Below are 27123 nucleotides of genomic sequence, written 5' to 3' on the forward strand. Positions count from 1 at the left end.
GTGGAAGGGGAAGTTCTCTTGTACAATTCGTCTGTGTGCGTTGGGCAGCATGGTGAGAATTAAGCCAATCCATTTCATTTAAATTTCTGATCTGCATCGTACTTCCTGTTGCCACCACTGATTCCTCAGAGTTCTCCAATCTTTGTTTCATGCATTCTATCTTGGAATTTTGGTATATTCAATGACCAAAATGTATTTTAAAATTTCAGGATCAAAAATTTTGAAAAGATGCTGCTTTGTGTTTCAGTGAAGTGCCCTCAGGTTATAAATCTTGAGAAGGAGAGATGACTATAATAGCTGACACTGTGTATATTAACTCAGACCTGCTAACACTCACTGATGTTGTACTAACCCGCTTTCTCAGTTACCAGGTACAACACCAACATCTTGACAGTGTTATAGGAAATACATCAGGGCCCTATGTGATGGCTCAATTGCCTGTTCCTCTTCTGACAAGCATCAGGATTTCATACGGTCACTGATTCCTGTGCCATCTGCTCCACATCCCATCCAGCTCCCTATCATGTCCTGGGAAAGCAGTGGAGGATGGCCCAAAGTCTTGGGACCCTGCAGGAAGATGTTAGTGGCACCTGGCTTTGTATTGGCTCAGCTCTGGCTCATCTGTGGCCATTTGTGAATTGAACCAACAGAGGAAAACTCTTTTTCTCTGTCTCTCCTGATCTCTGTAAAATCTGCCTTTCCTGTAAAAATAAAACAAGTCTTAAATAAATCTATTAGAAAATACATGTAAAATGAGATCTGAAAGTTCTTAGAAATCAAAACCACTATGTGATAGTCATTATTACTCTACAGATATATAATGCATGTCACAAGTCTGCAGCAAAAAGGAGAGCATATGCAATTGCACAGAAAACAGTATCCTAAAAACCTGTTAACGTTATTTACTACTCTAAACATCTACATCGGAGACAGTCATTTGGCTCCATCATTAAGACCCTGATTAAGATGTTGACAGCTTGCCTCCTAGTCCTTGGCTTTGAGTTTTTGCTCTAGATTCTGACACCAGCTTCCTGATAATTCTGACTCTGAAAGACAGCAGTGATTATGAAAAATCAAGTATGCGTTTTTAGTGTAGTACTCACTGATACTATTATATTCAGAATGCAAAGAATGATAACTACGGGGAGACAGTGTGTATAGCAGTAAGCAAGAGCAAATATCTTACACATCTCATTCTTATTCTACTCTTCACTGTTTGTATAACCTTGAGAGAAGTACTTCATTTCTTTCCATCTTCTGATTTACAAAACAGGCAGTATTAAAAGCATCGCTATTTTAATCACAAACTTAACCAATAATTCACAGCTCTTTAATACTACATGCTACCTAAGAGACTCAACAATGGTTAGTTAACATGCATTTTGTAATTAGTTGCTCAAAACTATCTGCATAAACAGAACAAGCATTCTTTGATTTTTTTTCCCCCCTGGATGAGGAGAAAAATCCAAAGAACACATTTGAGAATTATCCAAACTTGAACTTGCAGTCTAAATGTATAACCACATTACATCGGCTACATTAGATAATCTCCAAGTATGTTCTCAGTTTCAGTGTAGAGGTTTGCAGTTTCAGTGGATGGAGATATACAGGCTTGATGAAAGGTACAAAACAGTGCCTTGGCACCTTAGTTGATTATGGCAAAGTTTTGATGACAAGCCACCACTATCCAGTACCTGAAAAACAGACTGTTGCTTAAATAATTATAAGGATGATATGAGACACATGCATTCTAGTGGATACTAGATGCATGTAAAACACTGCATGTGTTTATGAAGACTCTTTACAGTCGATAGGAGTGAGATGCCAGAGGTATTGGCTATTGGCTATAGTATCTATCTATCTATCTATCTATCTATCTATCTATCTATCTACCTATCTATCTATCTATCTATAGTGTATATATATATATATATATATATAGTTTCTAATTTTGAAATGATGACATTGATGCAAATTCCTTACTAAATAATGTTTGAAATTTTTCCTCAAAATTCAAGTCAGTCTCTTAGGAGAGACTCTTGGGTTGGCCTACTGGAGAGAGTGCCATTGGTTGAAAAGCACCTGCTGTGAGCTCTGTCAGGCTGCCTCTATGGTAGAGAGAGACTTGGTGCTTTGTTAGACTCCTTCCAGCATGGCTCTCTGATGGCTGAGAAAGGCGAATTGCCCTATTGCTCCAAAGCAGGAGAGATCTGATGCATCAGCTTCGATGCTGAGTGCCCTGTGATGTGACATGTGTTGCTGGATTGTTCTCTGTCAGCTCCTGAATCATCCCTCCCACTTATGGACCAGTGCTAAGATTCCTTTGTCTGGGATCTTATATCATGGTGGTTCAGCCAATGTGAGTTTACACTGACTCTATGAATCCCCTAAATCTGGAGGTAAAATTTGCCTATGTAAAATTTTTCATTAGCTAAAGGCAAACTCCACTGCCAAGTTTAAGCATTTGCATTGGTGGACGCTTCAAAGATCTTTATTATCTTGCTTCTATAGAGGTTCATAAAAACTCTAGTTTTCCACTTATCATCTTGGGTTTCCTCACAGGGTAGTGCTGTGATTCTGGTGGGAGCTGACTAATAACAGTTCATTGCCAGTGGGTGTTTGGGGGCACAGTGCTGTTTGCACTGCACTTGCTACGTAATGCCTTAGATCAATCACACTTGTTGCCTGGTGCAGCATTCCCTTGCATGTTTCCAGGTCTGGAGAACCAATTTCAACTAAATTTTCACCTATAGTGGTGTTTATTGCTTTTGGGAACCAAAAACCTTTTTTGGTCACAAATCCTATATAGCATCATATTTTTTTTGTAAGATATTTATTGGAAAAATAAAAAAAATAAAAATAAAGATATCAATTGGGGTGATTTTGGATTAATGGAAAGGTTGCTAAAAGTGTTGAGAGTATCCTATATTTCTCACCTAGTTTATTCCACTGTAACCATTTTACATCTTTATTGTGGTGCATTTGTCAAAATGAAGAGTTCACGTTGGCGTGTTGCTATTAACTAAACTCCAGATTGACTGTGTTTCAGCACTTCTCCCAAGAAAGCTGCCTTTCTCTTCAAGGATCTCTTCCATGGAACCACATCACATTTAGCTATGCCATCTCCTCATTTTCCTCTGGTCTGTAGCAGGTTCTTGGTCTTTTCCTGTCTTTATCGCATTGGCAGGGTTAATTGGTTTTGGTCACCGGTTTTACAGTGTTCCTTGACTTGGAACCACTTGCTGTGGCATTGCTGGAACCATTGAATTCAGTGAGATGTTCTCACTTTGCTCCACTGAAAGCTCTTTCGTCACCTTGTTATGAAATGGAGATTGTATGTATGGACCATAGTTAAGAGAGAAAAAAATGGAAATGGGGAAGTCTGAATGTACATATTATTATTTGAAATTGTTTTTAAGGAAGGTTTTCTCCAATTTATTTCCATATTAAAGCACTTATTTACATCACTTTAAATTTATGTGTATTTATTTTTAGTTCATATTCTAATACTGTATGATTTATTTACTTAATTTTTTCCTTTTTTAAACGGAAAATCTTTCAGCTTAGGTTATTGCTATATATAAAAATACATGTATTTTAAGTTTTATTTATTTTATTGCAAAATCAGATATACAGAGAGGAGCAGAGATAGAGGAAGAAGATTTTCTGTCCAATGACTCACTCCACAAGCAACTGCAAAGGCCGGAGCTGCGCCAATCCAAAGCCAGGAGTCAGGACCTTCTTCTAGGTCTCCCATGTGGGTGCAGGGGCCCAATGCTCTGGGCCATCCTTGACTGCTTTCCCAGGCCACAAGCAGGGAGCTGGATGGGAAGCGGGGCTGTCAAGATTAGAACCGAGGTCCAAATGGAGTCCCGGCACATTCAAGGCGAGGACTTTAGCCACTAGGTCATGGCGCTGGGCTCTATTGCTCTGTCTGTTTCAGATAGTCTACACTACCTGCCCTTTCCTCTTTTTAACCTTTGGGTTCTTGCTTATATTCTTATCCCACAAAATGCTCCAGATTTCTTTTATGCATGGCATAATTTGTTGAGACTCCTCATTTCTCTTCCAAAGATCCCAGATTTATTTTACCTGGAGTTTTGCAGTTGATATTTAGAAACCAAAATCCAGGTAAGCACTTGTACTCCTCTTAGCACACTCTTCAAGTGTTTCCCACATGTGCTGTGTGTTAACTTTGCATACACGAGGATCTATGACTGTTTGCATATCTGTCCCTAATCTCTATCTATAGTAAGATAATTATGCATTCCTACTAATGTGTTTTGATTTAATTATACAGGGTTTAGTATAGTTCTCTTGTTCATTTTTTGTAAGATTTATTTTTATTGGACAGTCAGATAAGCAGAGAGCAAAAGAGATAGAGAGGAAGCTGCTAGGCTACCACACCAGGCCCTCTTTTGTTTACTTTAATTCTTTTTGTGATAGTGAGAACAGTTGCATATGTTCATATTTATTCCTTGTGATGTATAGTTCTACAGATTTCACATGTGAACTGAATGATCGATCTTCTGGAATAGTTCTTTCACTCTACAAGTGTCTCTGTGTGTGCCTTCTCTCAACTCCTGGAAAACACCAACATTCCCAACACTTTTTTTCTTTAGTTTTTGTATTCATTTTCTGTGATAGGTAGAAGTAGAGTTGCAGATACATCTTCCATTTGCTGATTCCCTCTCAGAATGCCAGCAGTTTAACTAGATCAGGCCAAAGCCAGGACCTGAAACTTAGGCTTCATCTTGCACATTTATAGCAGGGACCACTGCTTACTTGAATCCTTGCTGGCTGCTGCCTAGGGTGCGCAGTGGCAGGAGACTGGATAGGAAGCAGAGCAACCAGGGCTCGAATTAGGCACTCCCATACAGGGTGTAAGCTTCCATAGTGATGCTAAACAGCTATGCCAAGGGTCTGTTCATGGAGTACGTGGCATACTGGGTAATCCTAATGTTTAAAACTGTCTTGTTACTGTGCTTACTTTTTAAATAACTTTGCAGGGGCAGGCAGTGTGGCCTAAGAGGTATAAAACCACCACATGCAACATCAGTATCCCACGTGGGATACTGATAAACTAGAGATGATTGTTAAGCATCAAGAAGAGGGATTGGAAATAATGATCTGATACAGCTAACTAATGAGAAAATCACCCAAATCTGCTAGAAGAGGGGTTTCTTGTCACTTGATTCATCATCAAAAAGTCACCTGAATTGTCTAACATCCTCCAGCCTCATCCACTTCTTCACCCAGTGCTAACTGGTCTCACGTTCCTCTCTAATACTACCTGCTAACAAGTCATTGCTATTTTTCATAAGAAGTTAGGGAGAGGATGGAAAGCCATTGATATTTTAGGGATAGTATTCAAATAAGAATAGGACTGTGGCAATTATAAGTAAAGAAAATGATGTGACCATGGGCTATTATAAAATTTTGCTAAGATAGTTATAGCTAAAGGTATGACAAATAGAATATATATGAAAGAGAGGCACTATTATCTTCATTATTGAACACAGATATCAAACAAGAAATTAAATCTGGAAAAACACCAACTATGGGAAAGTGACTTAAATTTTCTTCTTTAATGAAAATCTTTTAATGGCTAGTAACTATTGAAAATGATATGGTTTCACATTAAGGAGGTAAATATTAAAAGAAATTTAAAAGACACAAGTAAAAATAATATGTTTTAGCAAATTGGTCAATGTTTTGGTGGTACAAGGCAGGTATCAATTCCTTTTGATAGCTTTTTTTTCATTCATTTATTTATTGAAAAGGCAGATTGTATTTATAGAGAATAGGAGAGAGAGAGAGAGAGAGAGAGACAGAGAGAAAGACCTTCCATCCCCTGTTAATTTTCCAAATGGTTGCAACAGCTGGAATTGAGTGAATCTGAAGCCAGGAGCCAGAAGCTTCTTTCTAAATCTCCCACACAGGTGCTGGGTCCCAAGCCTTTGGGCCATCTTCCACTGCTGTTTCCAATCATATGCAGAGAGACGGATGGGAAATGGAGCTGCCAGGATGGACAATGGAGGTGTCAGGACACAAACCCATGTCCATATGGGATCTTGGCATTCACAAGGTGAGGGTTTTTGCCCTTGGGACATTGCACTGGCCGTTACTTATTTCGAAACAAATTTGACATGGAAAAAAGTACTTGGTTGCAACTTTATCTAAAGTGTCAGTGATTGTAATAAAAAACAATTCCGTCTGATTTTTGTGACCTGAAGATTTAAAACAATGGACAGAGTGGGAATCAAAAATTTCATAATACATTGTAAATTACTGACAACCTTAAAAATAACATTTACTAAGTATCCAGAAGTGGTTTCTGTTTACTATAGCTCTCATAATTAAGATATTTGTCTGAATGTTTTAAAGGAATTTTCCTTCTAATTTTGACAAAATTTATTCTAGAATTCAATATTTAAACATTATATGACTATGTTTCTTTTCTAAACAATTAGAGCAATGTTTCTTGAAGTGCTGTGGAAAAGTTTAAGGAATATTCAACCCTGGTGTTGTTATGGATAAGGGCTTGAAACAAGAGTTTTACCATAATAAATCCCAGCTTATTTGCAATCCTCCTTGTTGTTTGAAGGATTCAGGAGGACAAAAGATCCTTTCCTTACCTCTCTTTTTTTATTAGTCTAATTGTAGGGTTAGACTACCAGACTTGCTGAACTGTTTGTTTTGTTTTTTGTTTGTTTGTGTTCTCAAGGACAAGCTGCTGCTTCTGATTTTAGAGGTGTGCATGTCCCCTAGCAATTCTGACCCTCCTGGGTGACTCCACTTTATCTCATGCCACCTCAGAACCTGCTGCCAAGGCTGACACTGAACTAATGATTGGTTTAGTTTGGTTGGTTCAGTTTTAAAATATGAGATGTGAGTGACTGGCTGATCACTGACTTTGAAAACATTGTTGTAACAGTCAATATGTTAAGGGATCCCTAAATGATTCATATTTGCAAATTGACTGATTGTGAATAACTTTCTGTCCATTCTCTGTCACTGGACAAAGATATCCCAAGAACTATGAAAGTTTAAATGACATATTTCAAATTCATTTTGAGTTTATGAGCCTGAGGTCCCAATGGTACCATTATCTTTTAGTGCATTTGGGATTTTAAAATAGCATTTTATTTATATCAGTAAAAAAGAAGCTTTTTATAGCTAAAGTTTTCTGGAAAATTTTTATGGTGCAACTCCATAAGTTATTTATTTTCTGCATTTTCATATTGTTTGTTATATATGTTTTAGAGTGGCAATCATTCTGACAATGTGATAAGTTTGGAGGGGCTACATCTGAGCATAAAGTGGAATAAAATTAAGAATTTGAATATTTCACATCTGATTAGATATCTAAATGGAAACAATTACTTCAGCAGTGTAGTTATCATGGGAAATGCACATACAATAATTCCAAATAAATCTATTTTTTTTCCTAACAGAAAATTCCGCTTAAATATCTCAGCCTTTGTATCTGGGGTAATTTCCTTTCATATTGTTAACTGAATTATAACTTGCCGTGCTATCGAAGCTTGAAAAAATTTGCAATCTAGTATACTTATTTGAAGTTATAAATAGATTAGTGACTTGTTCAAAGTTTCATAAGGTGTTACTTTATGAGCAAGTCAAAGTTAGTTTTCTGTGGCAAAGATTGATTACTTATATTCTATCGCTTTCATCTATAAGCACTTTGTGCTAGTCTACATTGATCAGCTTATCAACCTTGCCACAGCTTGCTACATTTAGCACTGAAGTTTTCTGTTGCCCATTACCTTCCAACAAATATTAGATTAAGGAGATTATGTGAATGGTGTGTGTGCAACTTCCTCACTTTCCAATAACATAAAATATAATGTTGTGTCCACATTAATTAAACATAAAGCTGGATACAAATTAATCAATTACTGTTTGGTAAGCAAGCAGATTTAAAAGCAGTAAATACAGAAGTACGTAACTTAAGATCTTTTGAAAGTTACAATTTCATAAGCATTATCTTTATTATTCTTCAATTCACATTTAGCACAACTTATATACTATCAAATTAATTCTGAACATTTTGATATAAACTTCATGCATACTCAATAACTTAAATCAGAAAATGTAATTTTTTAAATAGGAAAATTAGCAAGGAGGGAATCACACCACTGAGGACAATTGCCTGCATACTTACACACAGAAAGAGCAAACTCCAAGTAATGTTGTTTTTGGTACACTCTTGTCTGTGACATGCACTTTGCCACAGAACTTCAAGTTAGAATACATATGCAAATTCCAGGTAGATTATAGATCTTATTTTCCTTGTGTCTACTGTATTCAAGTGTACAAGTTCTGTGGATGTCTTCATTAATGAAGCAGTATATTTGGCTAATGCATGCAGAATTAGAATTAGCAACAATATTTTTTTAAATTTCTTGACAGTGGCAAAGAAATAAAGAAGTGGCACAGAAATTGCCCCTTTTAATTTGAGATAGAATATATTCTTTTTAAAAATTATTTTTCTTATTTTCCGTGATACAATCTTGTGTGTGTAAGAATTCTCCCCTCTGTATCCCTCCACCCTTTCCCCTTCCCATTTTCTTCTTCCACTGTCTCCCCCCATGTTATTACAAGGAGTAAAATGGATCCAGAATGATGACCCAAAATATGTCATTCTGAGAAGCAGAAGATGGGATTTGGGCTTGGTAGAGAAAGAGCAATCCATCAGCCAGGTGAACTGAAGTAAATGAGTGGTTATCAAGTGAATCTGTCATTTTGAAGTCTTCTTTCATTTATATATGTATAACAATATACAATATATGATATATATTCAATATACATATTTATATCATAGATTTTATATTTATATAATATGCTGTTTATATTTAATACATTCATATAAAGCCATGTTTTATAAATATATATTCACATAAAATTATACATAATCTCTATATAAGTATTTTATATTATATAATGCATATTATATATTATGTATATAATATGCATGTACCAATTATATATATATATATATAATTGGAAAGTCAGATATACAGAGAGTAGGAGAGACACAGAGAAGATCTTCTGTCCACTGATTCACTCTCCAAAGGTCAGAGCTGAACTGAACTGAAACCAGGATTAGGAGCTTCGTCTGGGTTTCCCATGAGGGTGCAGGGTTCAAAGGCTTTAGGTCCTCCTCTACTGCTTCCTCAGGCCACAAGCAGGGAGCTGGAGGGGAAATGTAGTAGCTGGGATACAAACCGGTTCCCATATAGGCTCCCTGGCTTGCAAGGTGATGACTTTAGCCACTAGGCTACCACACTGGGCACTTGAAGTCTTGTTTTCTAAAAAGATGTCCCTTCAGATGTCTGAGAACACGTCTCAAATTGGATAATGCAGCAGATGCGCCATCAATGCATGCCTGGTGAAAGGCATTGGCATTAATATTTAAAATGAAGCTCCCCATGCTGTTTCTCAAGCCTTTTTTTCTTTGTTTCTAATCCATGTATGCTTCTAGCCCATGTCCTGAGCATTGGAAAATATCGTGTTTCCTCATTTTGTCTCATTCCAGTCATTAGTCGCTTCCATTTGCCAACAGGTTCTTGGTTTAAGTTTGCCTTTCTGTTAGCAGAGTCCTAAGGCACTCAGAATGTATCCTAGAGAGTACGGTTATTTCATGTATTATGGTAATCATAGTAATGCTAAACACACATAGTAATGGTAAATCATAGTGATGCTAAAACTTGTGCTAAACACATGTAAAACAAACTAAAACAAAGCAAAACCCATGTTATTCTTAAGAGTTTGTCAAATCTGGGCCAATTCCATGCACATTATACGTCATTTTTTTTTCCAATGTGAAATGTCAGGAGCCATGTACTATAGCCACACTGAAGCCATTTTGAATATAGACCTATGGGACAGTGGAAAAATCCCGGTTGGCTAGATGCTTGGGAAAGAGGCTATGAAACTAATCACACGCTTAGTTTCAATTGTTTCTAGCAACTGTTTTAGAAAGTGATTTATGCTGTACCTGCCAACATCTTGTACCTAGATATCTAGGTATATAGATATGATGGAATGTAAATTCTGGCTTTTTCCTCTTTTGCATCTAGATTAAAATCAGGGGAAAATAAAATAGGGAGAAGCTTTATATATTATCTCTCAAACTATCTCTCAAACTATTTCTCTTTCTAGCATCTTTCTCCTTTTCCCTAAACGGATGCCTTGGAGGAATGCCACTCCTTGAGTGTGTGAAATTTATGTATGTGGCAAAAAAACCAACCAAGCATGGTTTCTGTTTTCAGGAAGTCCACAACATGCTTTCACAGAGAAATATTCTAATTAGTTTCCACCTTTAATATAACCCATTGAAATCTCTTAGCTAGTTTCTTGTAATCCCAAGTATATTTTTCTGCAGGCCCCGTCTCTGAAGGATTAACTCCACAGCTTAGCTTGTTTCTCAGAGGGTAACAGGATGAGCAATTTTGGCCTGATACATCTAGCCAATGGCTTAACCGCAAGTTCCTGCTTCCTATTTGTCAAGTTATCTGCCAAGGGATTGGATAAACACTGGGAGGAACTCGAGGGATTTAGGGTGGCCATTAGAGGATTGGATAGACACTGGGAGGAACTCAAGGGATTTAGGGTGGCCACTTGAAGACTGGATAAACACTGGGAGGAGTTAGGCAGAGTATAAAAGAAAGCCTGGAGTTTCAATAAAGATCAATCTATCAATCTATCATCGATCGGCATTTGGTGTACTGCGTGTTTTCTTGTGTTGTCTCACTCTGCGTTGTCTTTTGTGTAACCCTAGTCCCTCCGCTCGGCTCGGGGTACGTGGCGACGCGGGCGTTGCCAACATTTTTCCTCTTGGAGATTGTTTTCTCAGTACCACTACAATAACTTCCACAGTTTCCAATGTATAGAGACATCTACCCTTATCTATGTGAAATCAAGTTACTGCTTCATTTATTACCATCCAGGTTTGGAAAAACTCTTGTGTAGCTTGGTGACCATGCTTTGGGCTACTTCATTGAGACACACAGAGGGCATTTGTCCCTACAGTGTCCCATTCTGTGATTTAGAGGACACAATTCTTCGTGCCTTCCTTTGTTTTGTGAACCAGTCTGTAAGTCTTTGCTATACGCAAATGAACACCATCATGTTAGAAAATATTCTGGAAGGTTCTTGACTTCAGAGGAAGGAATTTTTTGCTACATCACAAATATATTTACTATCTTAGCCAGAACCTTGAATGAATCTTATATAAAATGTAATGCCTAAATGTACACTGATGCACATACCTCTTATACAGTTAGGAAATAATTCCTTTATGTGAAATTCACCTTCGTCCCTTTGTTTGTCATCAGAATTACCAAGAGGGAGTGTGAACGGATGGTTTGCTGGATTCTAATCTCAGAGTTTCTAATTTAGCGAGTTTCTAATTTGTGGAATCCAAAGCCATACTGGAAAGTACTCAGGTAGTACTGATGGTGTATATTTGGATACTGTATTTTAAATGCCATTGACAAATGAAACCAATCAGCGTATTATCATTTGTGGTAAATGCATATAGTCTATGCAAAGATGGATGAGACTATAATTATTCTGATGACAGGGTGCTGCTTCCCAGATATGGAAAACATATGGAAAGCATTTTTTTGCTTGAGTCTCAGGAGAGAGATAATAGGTGAAGAAATTCCAAGAAAAGTGAATGATATGAATGTAAGCAACTCAAATGCTTCTGCAAGAAGTACAACGTTTCCAAAGCCAGAGGTGCATTATAATCTTGATTGATGTAATATTTGCTGATAACTGTAAAGATTATTAAGAAAATAAAAGGTTATGGGACAGAGATGATGGCAGACTTTGAAATTAAATTAGCTCGAAGTTCAGTTGTGTTTTTTATATACTTGACTAGCTCTGGGAAAACAAGAATTGCTTCATTTTTACCAACTTCTTCAGTAAAGTGAACCTTTTTCTTACTTTTAGGAAGATTGAGAAAACATAAATATAGCACTTGACACAATGCCTGCTCATGTACTGAATGCTAATTATATTTATCGCTTTTTCTTTATTAACTATATTGGTAATATGGTTTCTCACCCTATGCCTGTACTTGTGTGGTCGAAGTTCAATTGTAAGCCAGACAGTCTGGTATTTAAGGCTTCATATTATCATTGTTTGCCAGCCAGGCAGTCACTCAGTGCTTATTTTCTTTTCCAAAATATATGAACTTGTTTTTCATTGTCCAATTTTATTTCAAAAAGTATTTTGATGTAAGAATGTACAACATTTTAATGCAAATGCAGATCACCACAATAGTTGCTATAATACATGAACTTAATGATAAAAATGTTGGTGCTGGAAGGGAAAGACACATTATACTATCTGTGCAAATGATTTAGGGAGTGAAGAAGTTCCATTACTTTCATTCACCTGAAGCACTGTACATCAGAGCAGGCAAGTACTCGATGAGGGACTTTTAAGATACAGTTGTCTGTGTTGTGATCTGAGCTCATTGCAACTAGCTAATTTTACATATTTCTCGAACTAGGTCAAATCATGGAGGAAAAAGCAATTATTCTAATTGTCATTATCTTGCTTAGATTAGAATGTTCATTTTTTTTCTTGGATAAAGGGAATTCTTGGTACATGGCAAAAATCTTTCTTTAAAAAACTACCAGTCTAGTGTTTTAGAGGCGTAATAACTTTATATTGAAGACAATGTAGCAGAACAGATAATTGAGAACTACATAATCTTTCGTTGTTTTGGTTGTAAATAATTTAGTGCTGGAACTGGACCACACTAGCTTAGGAGAGTTGGTTATTAAATTATTTAGGAGCAATCTGGGAAAGCATCCATAGTATTGATTATCTTAGACTATATTAACTGACAATTAAATAAATTCTTTTAAGGACTTTTTATTTGAAAAGTTGACTCTGTAATGGTTACAATGAGTAGGGTTGAATCAGGTTAAGACCAGGAGTTGGGCGTTTCATCCTGGCCCTCCAGAAAGATGGTAGGGCTGAAACACTTGGGTCACGCTCCACTCACTGCCTTTTGGGACCATCAGCAGGGAGATGTATTGGAAGTGGAGCACCTGAGACATGAACTGGTATCCACAAGGGATGTTGTTGTCATAGGCTTTACCAACTATGTCACAACACTGGCCCCACAATTAAATCCCTATTAATATAAAAGAAAAAAATACTCAAAACTAATTTGTCATTTTTCTTCTATATTTTTACTATTGACAATGCATTTTACTGAAAAAAAATTAAAAAAAATTTCTTAAAGATTGAGTGACACAGAGGAGGTGAGAGATCTCCCATCTATTGGTCCTAACCTCAAAGATGTGTAACAGCTAAAGCTGTTCCAGGCTTATGCCTAGGATCTCCATCCAGCTCTCCAACCTGGGTGGCAGAATCCAAGCACATTAACCATAGTTGATTGCTTTCTTCTGCTCATTGGCTGGAATCTGGATAGTGAGAACACAAGCTGGAGTCAAACTTGCAGTCAGAAATGGGATGTGGCATCTTCCTGTGCCATAAGGATCATCTTTTAACTATGCTTTTGAAGTTTCTCAGGTCTTTTTAAAATATACAACATTGATACCATATAATGGTGTGTATGATGCAGCTTTTCCTTATTCAACTATCAATGAGGTTTTATTTGGTCAGTTTATCCATAGAAGTCTGTCTCGATCTTTTTGTTAGAGTCTGTAGCCATCAGGGTTTCAGGGATTTCATCAGGTAAGGAATTTCAAAGCCTCTGGATTCCACAGGCAAACTTTCTGTATCTCAGGTTCACAAACACAGGCATTCTTCATTTTGTGCTCTCAGTTCAAGTCTTTCACTTCCAAAGTCCAAAGTGCTTATGTTTGGTCATTCATGGAGACTGGACCATTGAGCTCAACATCATGATGGACGACTGCTAATCAATAGCTTTGCAGAATTATTAAGAAAATCCCTGGTCTAATTACTCATCAGTGGATCTTTAATCACCCTAATTACTATTTTGTTCCAACTTCTTTCACATTATCTCCAGAACAACAATCCATTACCACCATTTTCTAAGCTTTAAGGGAATTTTTAAAGATAATGGGTAATGTCTTGGCTTTTACAGTGGCTGCACAAGGAAATGAACTTCTACTGAGCTGATGAGTGAAATGTCACTCATTTATATGTGAATCTTTGAGTTCTTTTGTGCTTCCAACATATTGTTTTTGTTTTGTTTTGTTTTGTTTTCGTTTTGCTTGGTCCTTTGTCCTCATTGAGCTGTGCTCTGAAAAAAATCGATTTGTTGCCATTTAGTTATAATTTTCAAGATACTGGAGATTCATTCATAATCTCAAATGGAAAACATAAGGTAGATATCCAAAGGAGAACTGGAAAACTTTCGTATAAACAATCTGTGACGCTGCAAAAACTTGAGGTATGTTCCTTCAGAAAATTTTAAACTACCTTCTTTTTAAATCACACTTTTTATTGAAAGTGAACAAATTTCATGTATTTTACCACACAGAGATAAGAATGTAGTAATGCCTCTGACCCTGTCTGCCTGCTCGCCCACAGCCCCAACTCTCTTCCTTTCTTGTTGCTGCATGTTTTCTTCCCCCTAATTTTTACAAGGGGATATTTCTGTTTCTCCTCAAAGATCACTGGCTGAACATTCCATTAGTTATCGGCATCAATACTTACTCAGTAGAAAAAAAATACAAGAACAAAAACCCTGTTATTTTCCAGGACTATAGACAAAGGTTGTAAACAATAATCAAATTCAACAATGTCAGTCTTATTCATAAAGAATACATTTTTGTACACTGTGTACTGGCCATTTCAATTCAGTGTTGCCTTAAATTGTCAAGACACAGAGAATGACAGAAGAAAGTTGTGTTTTTACCTGTAAAAAAGGCATAATATCTGGTTAACGAGAAAATTAGCTCATCTCTGGTATGGAATGGAAAACCAACCCAGAAACAAAAATAATGATGGTAACTACCACTATGTTAAGTAATTGTTTCTGTGAGCAGTTGCTGTATATTTTACATACATTATTTCCAATAACAAGTACAACTTGTCTGTAAGATAATTGTGCTTATCTTGATTTGAAAATTTGGAGTGGGAAAAGGTGATTTAGTTTGCAGTGTATCTGTGTTTTAGAAAGTGAGGTGTTTAACATTATAGTGCGGTTAATTCCAAATATTGAATTCTTCAGAATGGCTAAAAAGTGACACTGTAAAGCATTAATAGAACCTAATGTCGAAGCAGTTTCTCAAACTGATTCAAGTGGTAAACAAAAAATAATGTTCAAACATTTATCTTGGATTCAAGGCAGAGCCTAAAAATAACTCAGATGACATTTTATCTGAAATGCGCACCGTCTAAGTGTAATTGATGTACCATAATTATTATCATCTAGCAATCTTGATAATTTTCATTTTGGGAAACTTTTTTAGACTTCTGGCAAAGGCAGAAGATACAAGTTAAGCTTCTTAATTATGAGAATGCATCGTGTGCATATGGGCATATATAGGATTATTATTTAGGGCCTGGTGCATGGTAGGCTAGTAGTGATTTAGGTCCTCACATTACATGCACTAGGATCCCATATGAGCACTGGTTTGTGTTCCAGCTGACCCACTTTCCATCCAGCTCCCTGCTTGTAGCCTGGGAACGCAGTTGAGGATGGTCTAAAACCGTGGGTCCCTGCAGCCAGGTGGGAGACTTAGAAGAAGCTCAGATCAACTCAGTTCCAGGTATTGTGGTCACTTGGGGAGTGAACCAGGGTATGGAGGACTGTTCTCTCTGTTGCTCCTCCTCTCTATGTATCTGACTTTGGGATAGAAATTAAAAATCTTTTTAAAAAGGCATTGTAATTCAGATGCTAGATCTTGGCATATATTGGACTAACTATATTCTCAATTGTCTCTTTTTTAATCAGAAAATAAGGTAGGGACTTGAAGTAAATACTAGTTGAATTTATTCTATTAAAATCTATATCATAGTTCAATGGGAAATAAAAGATTACATGTTGATCAGATTACTCGTACATTGGTCATCAATGCCAATCACTTACAGCGCACAGATTCTACTCCCATTAGAAAAATATGACATATCAATGATTATTTTAGATGCTATTATATAGGAGTGAAATTGATATTTTTTCATTTGATTGTTATTTACAGTATTTGCCTATATTCCTGCAGAACTATGGTCTTCTCATTCTTTTTTTGTTTGTTTTGTGTTTGCTTACTAAACTCTAGCAAAGCATTGAGTCTTTGTAGTGTGAATTAAAAATATTTTATGTTAAATGTTTAAAAAAAGATTTGAGAATGCAAATTACCATTATATTTTTAGATTTATAATTATGGATTACATTAAATTTGATCCTTCTGTATATTTAAACATTTATTTGTTTTAATTGCAAAGTCAGATATACATAGAGGAGGAGAGACAGAAAGAAAGATCTTTCATCCACTGATTTACTCACCAAGTGACCAGAACAGCTGGAACTGTGCTGATTCGAAGCCAGGAGCCAGGAGCCTCTTCAAGGTCTCCCATGCAGGTGCATGGTCCCAAGGCTTTGGGCCATCCTTGACTTCTTTCCTGGGCCACAAGCAGGGAGCTGGATGGGAAGTGGGTCAGCTGGGACATGAACTGGCATCCATATGAGATCCTGGCGAATGCAAGGTGAAGACTTTAGCCACTAGACTACCGTATCAGTCCAAACCTTTTGCATTAATATAAGAAAAAATGAAAAAAATCAGTGATAACAGATTCAGCATTCTACCACAGATACTACAAAAATGTGATTGGCAAGAATGGGGGCACTACTATTTGCCTGAAGGTGCAAGGAGAGAAAATGGTTGCTAAGTCTCAGAAAGAACAACAGTATGATTATAGGACAAATCTCATCATCTAGGTAGGGAGACATAGCAGCCTGCCCTCGTTTCTCTTGCCATGCAGTCTGCTACTGGTTTCTCTCATTGTCTATCCTTAAAGATAGTCCAGAGGACAAGGGCCTGTGAATGCAGTTCATGAATTATCCTCTTGAGGCAATGATGTCATGTAAACAGATAGGAAGTGGATTTGTAATTCCAAAATTAAATAGCTGTCATGGTAGGGCATGTGATTAGTCAATGCGCATTTATCACTCACTGCAATCACAATTCGTTTGAAAGCATAGTAACAGATCCTGCTCCACACAGACACAATCACCTAATCAGACAGACATCAGACATATCAGGGTATTTTCACTTGGCAATGATTAAGCAATACAAAATGATTCCAAAGGACTGGGGCTCATATTTATAAATTTATTGTGGGGAAAAAGAGGAAAACAAAGATCATTAAGTAAATGTATAAATAATTGCTTCAAATTAATAATTTGAATATTGCTTCCATGTTATTTACCTGTGGGAGGCTTCCAGGAATAAGCATGTTGGTCATTTAGAAAAATGCTTTTGTAAATAAGTGTACTCAATAGGTTGTTTTTGTTTTCCTATCAATGCTTAATCTAACTTGGTAGCCCTGATATTCCTAGTCATTATGTTGCTTATAAAGTTATTGGAGAAGAAAATCTCTACTGAATGCTTTTTCAAATAAGTTCAGTTGGTGTGTTCTCATTCTGCATCAATTATTTTCAGTTGCATGTTGACTTGTGGCATACATAATTCAGTTGTTTCTATATTTGTTTAGCTTTTTTCTTGGTGAAGAAACTATGGAAAATAGATTTTTTCCCCAGCAGTGCAGAGATGAGGAAATTACTCCTTTATTTATTCAAAAAGAGGATTCATAGTACATATTGAAAAATTTCCAAACTTCAAGCAGTCTGACCTTACTATTCTGGGGAACTTGATTCTTTCATTGTTTTTGCATGCTTCCTGCATAAACGGAATTAATATTTGGCACTGAATTCAGTAGTTCAGTGTATTTTTCTCGTTACTTTTCATTCAAGTTTTCGTAAACGATTGGAGACTACTGTCTATGAGAAAACTTGAAGCAGTCTCTCTGGCAAGTTGTTATCACCTGCAGAGCTGAAAAGGCATCTTGGTCTACTGTTCAGAAGCCCATGGAATCTCTGTGATGGTGATTGCTTTCGTTACCACTGGAGTCGATTTTACATTTCAAGTTATTGTAGCCTGGAGGCTCAATATCATAGATAGTCTTTTAAATTATTACTCAAAAAGTTAAAAAGACAGTAAGTTTAAAATGTATCGTAACATAATTTTCAGAGTGTGTAGCAGCTCATAAGGTGAGCTGAATCGCAAATACGTGTATCTACACTCGCTTCCAACCTTCAGTGGATGATGAATCAGATCTGGTCTCCCTAGTGTCTCATTCTCACCAGGATACGGCCTGCCAAATATCATCAGATTCCTTGCAGCCAGTACAAAAAAGCCCATGCTAACCAGAATCTAGCTTATCTTATTTTTCTTGTTTTATGGAAACATTGGAATTGGTTATACTTCGTGTTGGTTTGATTAGCCAATGTGATGATTAGAGTTTAATTCCACGAGGAACAATACAATTGACTCAAGCAGAAATTTACTTTGCTTTACATAGATTCATGTCTGCCTTACCATGGAAGAGTCCACTGTGGTAACTTTGAATTCACCCTGGCCATTTGATGATCAGCAAAAAATTTACAGCAGATTGAGTTCATGGGAAGCTCCCAGGAATTGAACAATGTTCCTGATGATCAGTAAGAACTTCTCAACCTGAGCACTACAACATTTCAGGTTGGAAAAGTCTTTGTTTTAGGGAGCAATACTGTGCATTTGAAATCTTAAAAATCTTCAGCTTTTAGTCAGACACAGTAGTGATTACTGTCTCCCAAATTATGACAACCCAAAATATCTCCAGTTCCTGCTAAATGTCTCCTGTGTAGCAATGCTGCTCCAGATGAGAATTACCGTTATTTATTTATTTATTTATTTTTTTGCTGTACATGGTGCTTGTTGTATAACCTTCAGTTTCAAAGGGAAAGAGAGGGACAAAGAGATAAAAAGAGAATGGGAGTGAAAATGAGAATGCATAACTTTCCTTTGCTGTAGGAAATTGGTAACTGCAATTCCTACTTTTCTTTGTGGTACACTTAGAAAATTATCCCTTACATTTGCTGTAGAGAACAAATGCAATGCCCTTTGTTTTAAAGTTAACATGTAAAAAATTTATATTGCTCTCTATTAATTTTTATTGGGACCCAGCAGTCTTCCTATTAGTTAGGAAAATTTAAATGTTGTTAATTAACCTTGTGTATAAGACTGTGCAATTTGGGTTTTGCTTCTCTATTTAAATTTTACTGATACCAATCCACTGTTCATTCAATTGATAGGTCTATTTTCGATTTCTCTGACTGTATAACCTCTTCCCTCTGTCAGATGATTTTAAGTTTTTATTTCTAATATGAATGAATACTCAGCCCTTGTATCTTCCATTTCCAAAAGAATGATGGGCTAATTAACAAAACCATTTTATTCACATGTTTATTTGACTTTATTTGAAAAGAGAGTGAGAGAGAAACAGGGAGGTAGAGGGAGAAACTTATCTCCCATCTGCTCATTCGCTCCCCAGGGGTGGGACATTCAGACATCAGAATTCAGGAAACCAACCAATCTGAATTTCCCAAGTCGGTAGCAGGGATCCATGTACTTGAGCCGTCAGTTGCTACCTTCTAGCACACTCACATATTAGCAGGAAATTGGTCAGAACTGGGTCCCAATCAAACTGTACATGGAATGTGCAGATTCCAAGCAGCATTATTCATTTCTGTACCAAATACCCATAAGTATAGGCTAAATATCACTCGTTGAGATACTTAGTCATCGTTTTCTTTTCCTTTAAAAATACACACACGCACACACACATATGTATGTATATATATTTCAGATGATGTTTATGTTGTTGATCAGGGTGGGAAGGATCAAATGTTGGGGAAAAGTGGGAGTAAACATTGTTTCCAAATTTTCTATTTCTTCTTCCTGTTTCTGGGAAGGTGGGGTGGACAAGGGCAAGAAGCCATACCCAGTCTCCCAATTGCCCCAAACCCAGGAATGGGAAATGACCACCCAATATCAACCCAGGCACATACTCCAAGGTTTCTGCCCAGTTGGTTCCAATAGTTCTGAAATGTTGATCTCACAGATCCAAGGATGAGGGAACCCTTTTAATGTTCATTGGCTGACATCATCAATCTTAGAGTCTCCACTCGCCCAGATATTTGCTATTTATTGTGTTTGTGGCTGGTGTAGTTGTCCATTGTGTTCTGTCCTCCTTCTTCTGACAGGGTACCACATGTCCTCTGTAGGCCTCAATGTGTTGCTATATCCTCCATGTGCATCTGGGCCAGCTGTCCACTACTCCATATTTTCCTCTTAGGAGGATTAGTTTTCACAGGTGGACCTAACGACCTGAGTCAGGTGACCCAGGCCCTGACATCCCCCTTCCCCTCCCATCCCCAGGTCTCACAGACACAACATTCACCCTGCAAGCAGGCTAAGGACCTGTGCTAGCCGACCTGGGCCCCATAGGACCCTTGCCCCTGGGGATCATGGACCAGGCATCTACCTTTCCCAGACTGGCATGGCTTGCCTCACCTCAACATCCACCAATGAGTGTTTCAGCCTGGCTCGGTCCACCTTACCCCCAGTTCCAGCTCATGCTGATGGGTGCTACAGCCTAGCCAGGCACTGCTAGCCTCCAGTTGCAGCCCTAATGTGGACTGATAGGTGTTATTTGTCCTGCACTCCATACTAGTTCTCTGAGCTGCCCATGGATGTTATAAACTGGCCCAGCATGGCCTGCTCCTAGACCTGACCCACATGTATGCCGGTGGGTACTATAATCTGGCCTATCCTGGGCTGATCCTTGCCTTGGTTCTTGCACACTCATCTTAGTTACCATTTTCACCAGAGAAATGTAAACATATATTCACCATCGTCATGATTTAGCTAGATAATTTTTCTTTTACTGCCTTTATGCAGTGGTATATTTAGTTTGCATACCTTCCTTCCCTACTAGAAATTATACGAAAACATAATACATTTGTAGAACTGGTAAATTTTCACTATGTTACATGTCCTGGAGATTGTCAGAGGGCTCATCATCAATCTTGCCTTTTTCCTCTAACTCAAACCTAGTAGTACCCCATTACAGTTACAGCTTAGGTAGTATGTGGAAATATGTTTGCATGTATCGTTTGTTAGTTGTGGAAATAAAATTAGAATGTAACCTGTATAAGATAACACATATGAGATAATTCCCCCACAAAAGTTCTACAGCTATGATAAACGTCTATAAAACTAAGTGAAATTTACTGCTAAATATTACCTAGGATATAATTGGCTATACTAATCTAGAACTCTATAGTTTTAGATAGCTGAGGGCACACAGAATATGCCACAAGAAGGGCAAGATTCTAATCAGGTAGAGTAGATTGGAGAGCTTGCTCTCTTACCTAAGTCTTAAGTTATCATGTTCCTTGCCATGATTACATAACCGTGGTGAATAAAAATTCAAACTTTAAAAAATATGGCAATATCATGGTGTTCATGTTTCATAATTTGATTGCCCTTCTTATGATCAGAATGGTGCTAGTACTTCTTTTTCAAGAGATGGGGGAGAGTTGTTTTTGAAAGAAAATGTTTAAATCTGCTCTCAGAGCTCATTCCAATCTTTCTCTTGTTCTAGGAGTTGCTAACATGGCTACACAGAAAGTCTGATTATATTCTGCAGATTGGAAGTTTCTGGTCCAGGAACATTTACACACTGAAACCCTAATTCCTAATATAAAGCAATATATGTTGAGTTTTGGAAGTAATTATCTCATGAGAGTAAATCCAATAGTAATCAGAGTATCTTTTTAAAATAGACCCAAAAGAACTTCCTGTCGTCTTTTGTCCAGGAATGACATAGCAGGGAAAACCAGAAATCTCAGACCAGACACTAAATCTGGTGGTGCCTCCATCACGAACATCTAGACTTTAGAGCTATGAGAAATAAATGTTTGGGGTTTAAGACAGCTAATCTGTGCTGTTTTTGTGATGTAGACATTGGATTTCCACAAGTGGATTAAGATGTTATTCATTGTTCCCAAATTTCCTTAGATAAAACTGTTAGCTACAACGGAAAATAAAGGAACAATCAACATCTTGTATTTGACTCCAGGACAAAAGCACATGGTGTGTGCTACACGAATAACAAAGGAAAGTGGCAAAAAATAAAAGAATGAAGATTGTAGAAGAGAGACAGCAGGGAAGAATGACAAGTCTGTGCTCTCGAGTTAAGGTGCTATTACAACCCCTTATAGCACATACACAACAATTGCTCAGTCAAGAAAGAATTCAGACTCTGTGTGTGTGTATATTTGATACAAATGAGTTCTTTTAAATAAATATGCAAAGTGATATTCTTCATAGAGTAAATATAGGATTATCATTCATTTAAATATGTGCAGTCTCACTAAAATTTAAGAAGTCTTTCAGGGTGTTAAATATCTCAAAATGATGCCGATTCTTCTCCATGGGAAATGTTACTGAACTGTTAAGTTCAGTCCTATTCATTTTGAATTAATGTATAAATAGAAAAGAGAAGTATGGTGTCCTCATTGCTCTTTCAATTCACTGTTGAAGCAGCTGTTCATTTTTCCTTCAATTTCTCTCACGTCTGCCACTCCCTGTTGCTTTCCTGAGGCCTTATTGTGATGTGACTGCTTAATTTTACCTTCTTTTATCCCATTTCTCCAAATCCTCTCACTTAATTCAGAGATTGGGATGATTGCTGCAATCATCCCAAGTGTCATTCTCTCCTTTTGTTTACTCATCTGAATTCTCTGATATTTGTGGGAGTTGTTTTACTGAGATGGGTGGGGGAGAGCGTTTGCTGTGGTGCTGCTGAAGCGGTGTGGAAAGGATGATCACTTCCTCTGGGATGCTTTAGGAGGGCACAAGAACACAAAGAACACATTATCTCAACTTTGCTCACAAGAATGATCATAGAATGTGCTGCATGCAGAGAAAGCATTTATGTTCCAAAATTATTTATTATGAGAGTCAATCTTATCATCAGTACATTGCACTGTTTTAATGAGCCATCTGCGGAAGATGCAAACAATTTTATCACACATAACCCTTATTTATATCATATCCCTATAAGGGAATTTAAACAGTAACTGTCTCTCAATAGGGGATTCTAAGGTCATCAGTGGGTTAATGGTTGTCTAGAGAGTTGAGAGTTTGGCAGAACATTCAAATAAAATTATTATCCAAACACCGTACAGATAGGATCTAACCCATTAAATTCATGGGTCTTTGCACTCTAGAATCACTAAGATATTAGCAATTAATATAGGCTTAAAGTTTCTACAGCATTGCTTCACCTGCTGAGTTGTGTTGTTTCCTTATTACTCAACACACAAGAATGATGATTGACAGTGATCCTGAGCTAACACATACTCTTTGTCTGTTGGTAGACATTAAAAATTGGTCTACACACATTGGTATCTTAAACTAACATAGGGAGTTGGTAAGTCAGAGCTTGTTTTTTTTTTTATAGATTGTCATTTTTTATTATTTATTATTTTTAATTCATTAATTACATTGTATTATGTGACACAGTTTCATAGGTACTTGGGTTCTCCCCACCCCTCCCCAAACCCTCCCACCATGGTGGATTCCTCCACCTTGTTGCATAACCACAGCTCAAGTTCAGTTGAGATTCCCCCATTGCAAGCGTATACCAAACATAGAGTCCAGCATCTTATTGTCCAGTCAAGTTCAACGGCTTCTTAGGTATACCCTTTCTGGTCTGAAGACAGAGCCAGCAGAGTATCATCCCAGTCAATTGAAAGCTCCAACATACCATCAGCAAAAATTTACATCATTATGGAATTAATTGACATAGTAATGAGTAACCAATATGTTAAAAGTAAATGCGAGTTCCTAGTGTTTTTAAGCTTAAAAATAGCTCTCTTTTTGAAAACTACCACCACTGATACACTTTACTCTGCCATTTAAGGAGCATGCTAGGTTATTCTGATGTAACAAGGCCAGTATAGAATGAGACATGTCTATTTCTGAAGTCATATCATGCAAGAGTCCATTACTGTCAAGACACCTAATGAACATTTGCTCTGTTTTTATTGTATAACTTTCAAGGATTCATTAAAGCTTCTGCTTTTAACTTTTTTTCATCTGTAAAATAAGACTTGATTATACTGTAATGCTTGTATGGCTTGTAAGATCTTTATAAAATTAAACAGTTTTACTCTGCAATTTATTCTGTTACTGCGATCTATATTTCTCCTTTATTGATGAAAATTGAGTGTAGTAAGCTTAAAATCAAATATACATTAATGCACACCTTTATTAGTGGTTATCATCAGAAACATTGAGGAATATTGAATTATGTGCTAGTAAAAGCTTAAAAGTGGACTACCTAGCATATGTTAACATGTAAGGATGGTGTTTATAAAACAACTAACTGCAAAACAGAATACATAACTAGATTTTCAAATATAAAAATTTTGCAAACCCAATGACATAAAAATCTTGTTTGATTTCATATTACTTGGCAATGTTTAATAGATTGTTACATGCCACTGTGGAGGATTTGAAAATGACTATGTGATGAAATTTTGAGACGTTATTGTTGGCATATAGGATAATTTTTGGTGGTTGGGAAAACAGCTACAGTTTCAAACAGAGTCAAAGAAACTCCCTTTATGATGAAAAGGCAAAAGATAAGCATGTTTCTTTTACATATTTAAATGAGTTTCATGAAATTTGAGCTGAAACAAATGAGAAAATCTTTAAGGCACATTAATGAGATCCAAATATCTTGGAAGACTAGAATGTACCAATATACATTTTAGTGGACATTCTAGAATATATCAGTATTTCTGTCATTATATCCTTGTTTAAAGATGATTAGCACATATGGTATTGATGCAGCAGTTCAGCCAGTGCTTGGGACACATGAATCCCACAAGGGAGTGCTGGAATTCCAGTTTGGCTGCACTTTCCATTCCAGCTTCCTGCTAATGTGCACAGTGGGAGGCAAAAAAGGAAGAATCAAATTCTTCAGTTCCTCATGCTCACATGATAGGCCATTAATGAATTTCCAGCTCCCATCTTTGGTTTGCTCCAGTTCTAGTGTTTGGAAGCACTGGGGGTAGGTGGGAAATCTCTTCCCTTTGCCTTTCTAAATAAATAAATAGATAGACATACACATGGTTGGGTAGGTAAGTAGATAAATAGTTAAAAGGATAAACCCAAATGGCAAACAAACATATGAAAAAATGCTTAAGCTTTCTGGCAATAAGGGAAATCCAGATTAAGAGATCGATGAGGTACCACCTAACGCCAGTAAGAATGGCTCACATACAAAGGACTACAAACAACACTTGCTGGCAAGAGCCAGCTCTAACTTCAGACCAGAAATAGTCTCCCCAAGAAACTGTTCAACCCATCTGGACAATAAGTAGCTGGACTCTATGCTTGGTATATGTTTGCAAGGAAAGAATCTTGATTGAATTTGAACTGTAATACTGCATCAAGGTGGAGGAATCCACCAGGGGGGAGGGGCGTGGGGAGGGGTGGGAGGATTCCCAGAGCCTATGAAACTGTCACATAATGCAAAATAATTAATAAAAAAAAAGAATGTGGGGAAAAGGGAACCCCACTCCACTGTTGGTGGAACTGCTCGTTGGTACAGCCGCTATGGAAATCAGTATGCAGAACACTCAAACAACTGAAAATCTGCATACCATATGATCCAACAATAAGCACTTCTAGATAGGAGCCATCTGAAGCTGGGGGGCAATAGCTTCTTCCAGGTCTTCTATGTGAGCGCAGGAGACCAAGGACTTGAGCCAACCCTCCAATGCTTTTCCAACCATAGCAGGGAACTAAATCTAAAGTAGAGCAACAAGACAAAAACCAGTGTCCATGTGAGGTTGAAGAGTAGCCTGTGGAGCCACCACACTGCCCACTTTTGACATTTTAAATTTTTTGTTAAATGCTGCCTTCTTTATTTCATGTAAATACCCTCTGTGCTTTTGAGGAACCTTGCAATCCTTCTTTTGGATTCCACCCCAGGCATTCACTAGTCTTCGCTTCTTTACAGTCCAAGTCCAATATTGTGTTCTTTTTGGAAATCACATAGCCTTCTTTGTTGATGTTTCTGCATTGATTTTTATACATATCTTTTTAGTGATCCTCTTCTGTAATGTGTGCTTGGTAGGGCCAGTTAGTTATTGCCATTGTTTTTCAATAGATAAGGAGTCCGGATGACATCACAGACAGTGGGTGAGGGGATTTCGGACTAGGCTATAGTTTTCACAGTCACAGTATATCTCTATGCCATGGCAAGCCAAGGGATTCATTACCTTGAGTGAGCTCATAGGGCACTCACACCATCCAGACATCAATCCATTCCAGTGTATCCAATATCCCCCTGATTCCATTCCCTGTGGGCAGTGACCTCTGAGTTTATGCAGTCAGATCCAAAAAGTGCATGGGAATCCAGCCACCACCCATGACCCTCTCAGCTGCAATGTTTATATCCAGAACTCCACAGGATATAGGAGTCCACTCTGCTCTCTGCTCTATCTGATTCCTGGTGATCTCTGGCATACTGTCTACTGTTTCCTGAGTCACAATATGTGAGGGAAGGAGCGAGAACGCAAGCAAGAGCATGGTCCCCAGCTCTGACAAGGTTTGCCTTCTTTCTATGCTAGCAGCCTGGCGGAACTGCCATGCAACGGAGGACACTCAGTGAATTTGGGCTGTGAAGCTGCCACTCTCCTGCTGGGACAAGCAGTACCTGCAGGGCTAGCCTCAATGCTGGAATGCAGGATAAGCTTTCTAGGCTGGACTTAAAGCCAGCAAGGGCTGTGTAACTGTCTTGAAACCAGCACTGCTTGTCCATATCATAGTCAAGGGCTTTTTTTTAAACATTATATATTTTTTTCAGTCAAGATGGTTTTTCAACCTGGGAGTGAGGTAGGCTGTGCAGCTGCTGTTGTTGGCAGCTGCAGAGGTGTGTCTGTCTGCGCTCTAGCTGCTTCAGAGTGTTTCTGAGTTGTTCTGTCACCACTTCACTGGTTTTCTCAGCTTGGTGAAGGTG

Source organism: Ochotona princeps, chromosome 9 (genome assembly GCF_030435755.1).
Source record: "Ochotona princeps isolate mOchPri1 chromosome 9, mOchPri1.hap1, whole genome shotgun sequence".
Classification (NCBI taxonomy): Eukaryota; Metazoa; Chordata; class Mammalia; order Lagomorpha; family Ochotonidae; genus Ochotona; species Ochotona princeps.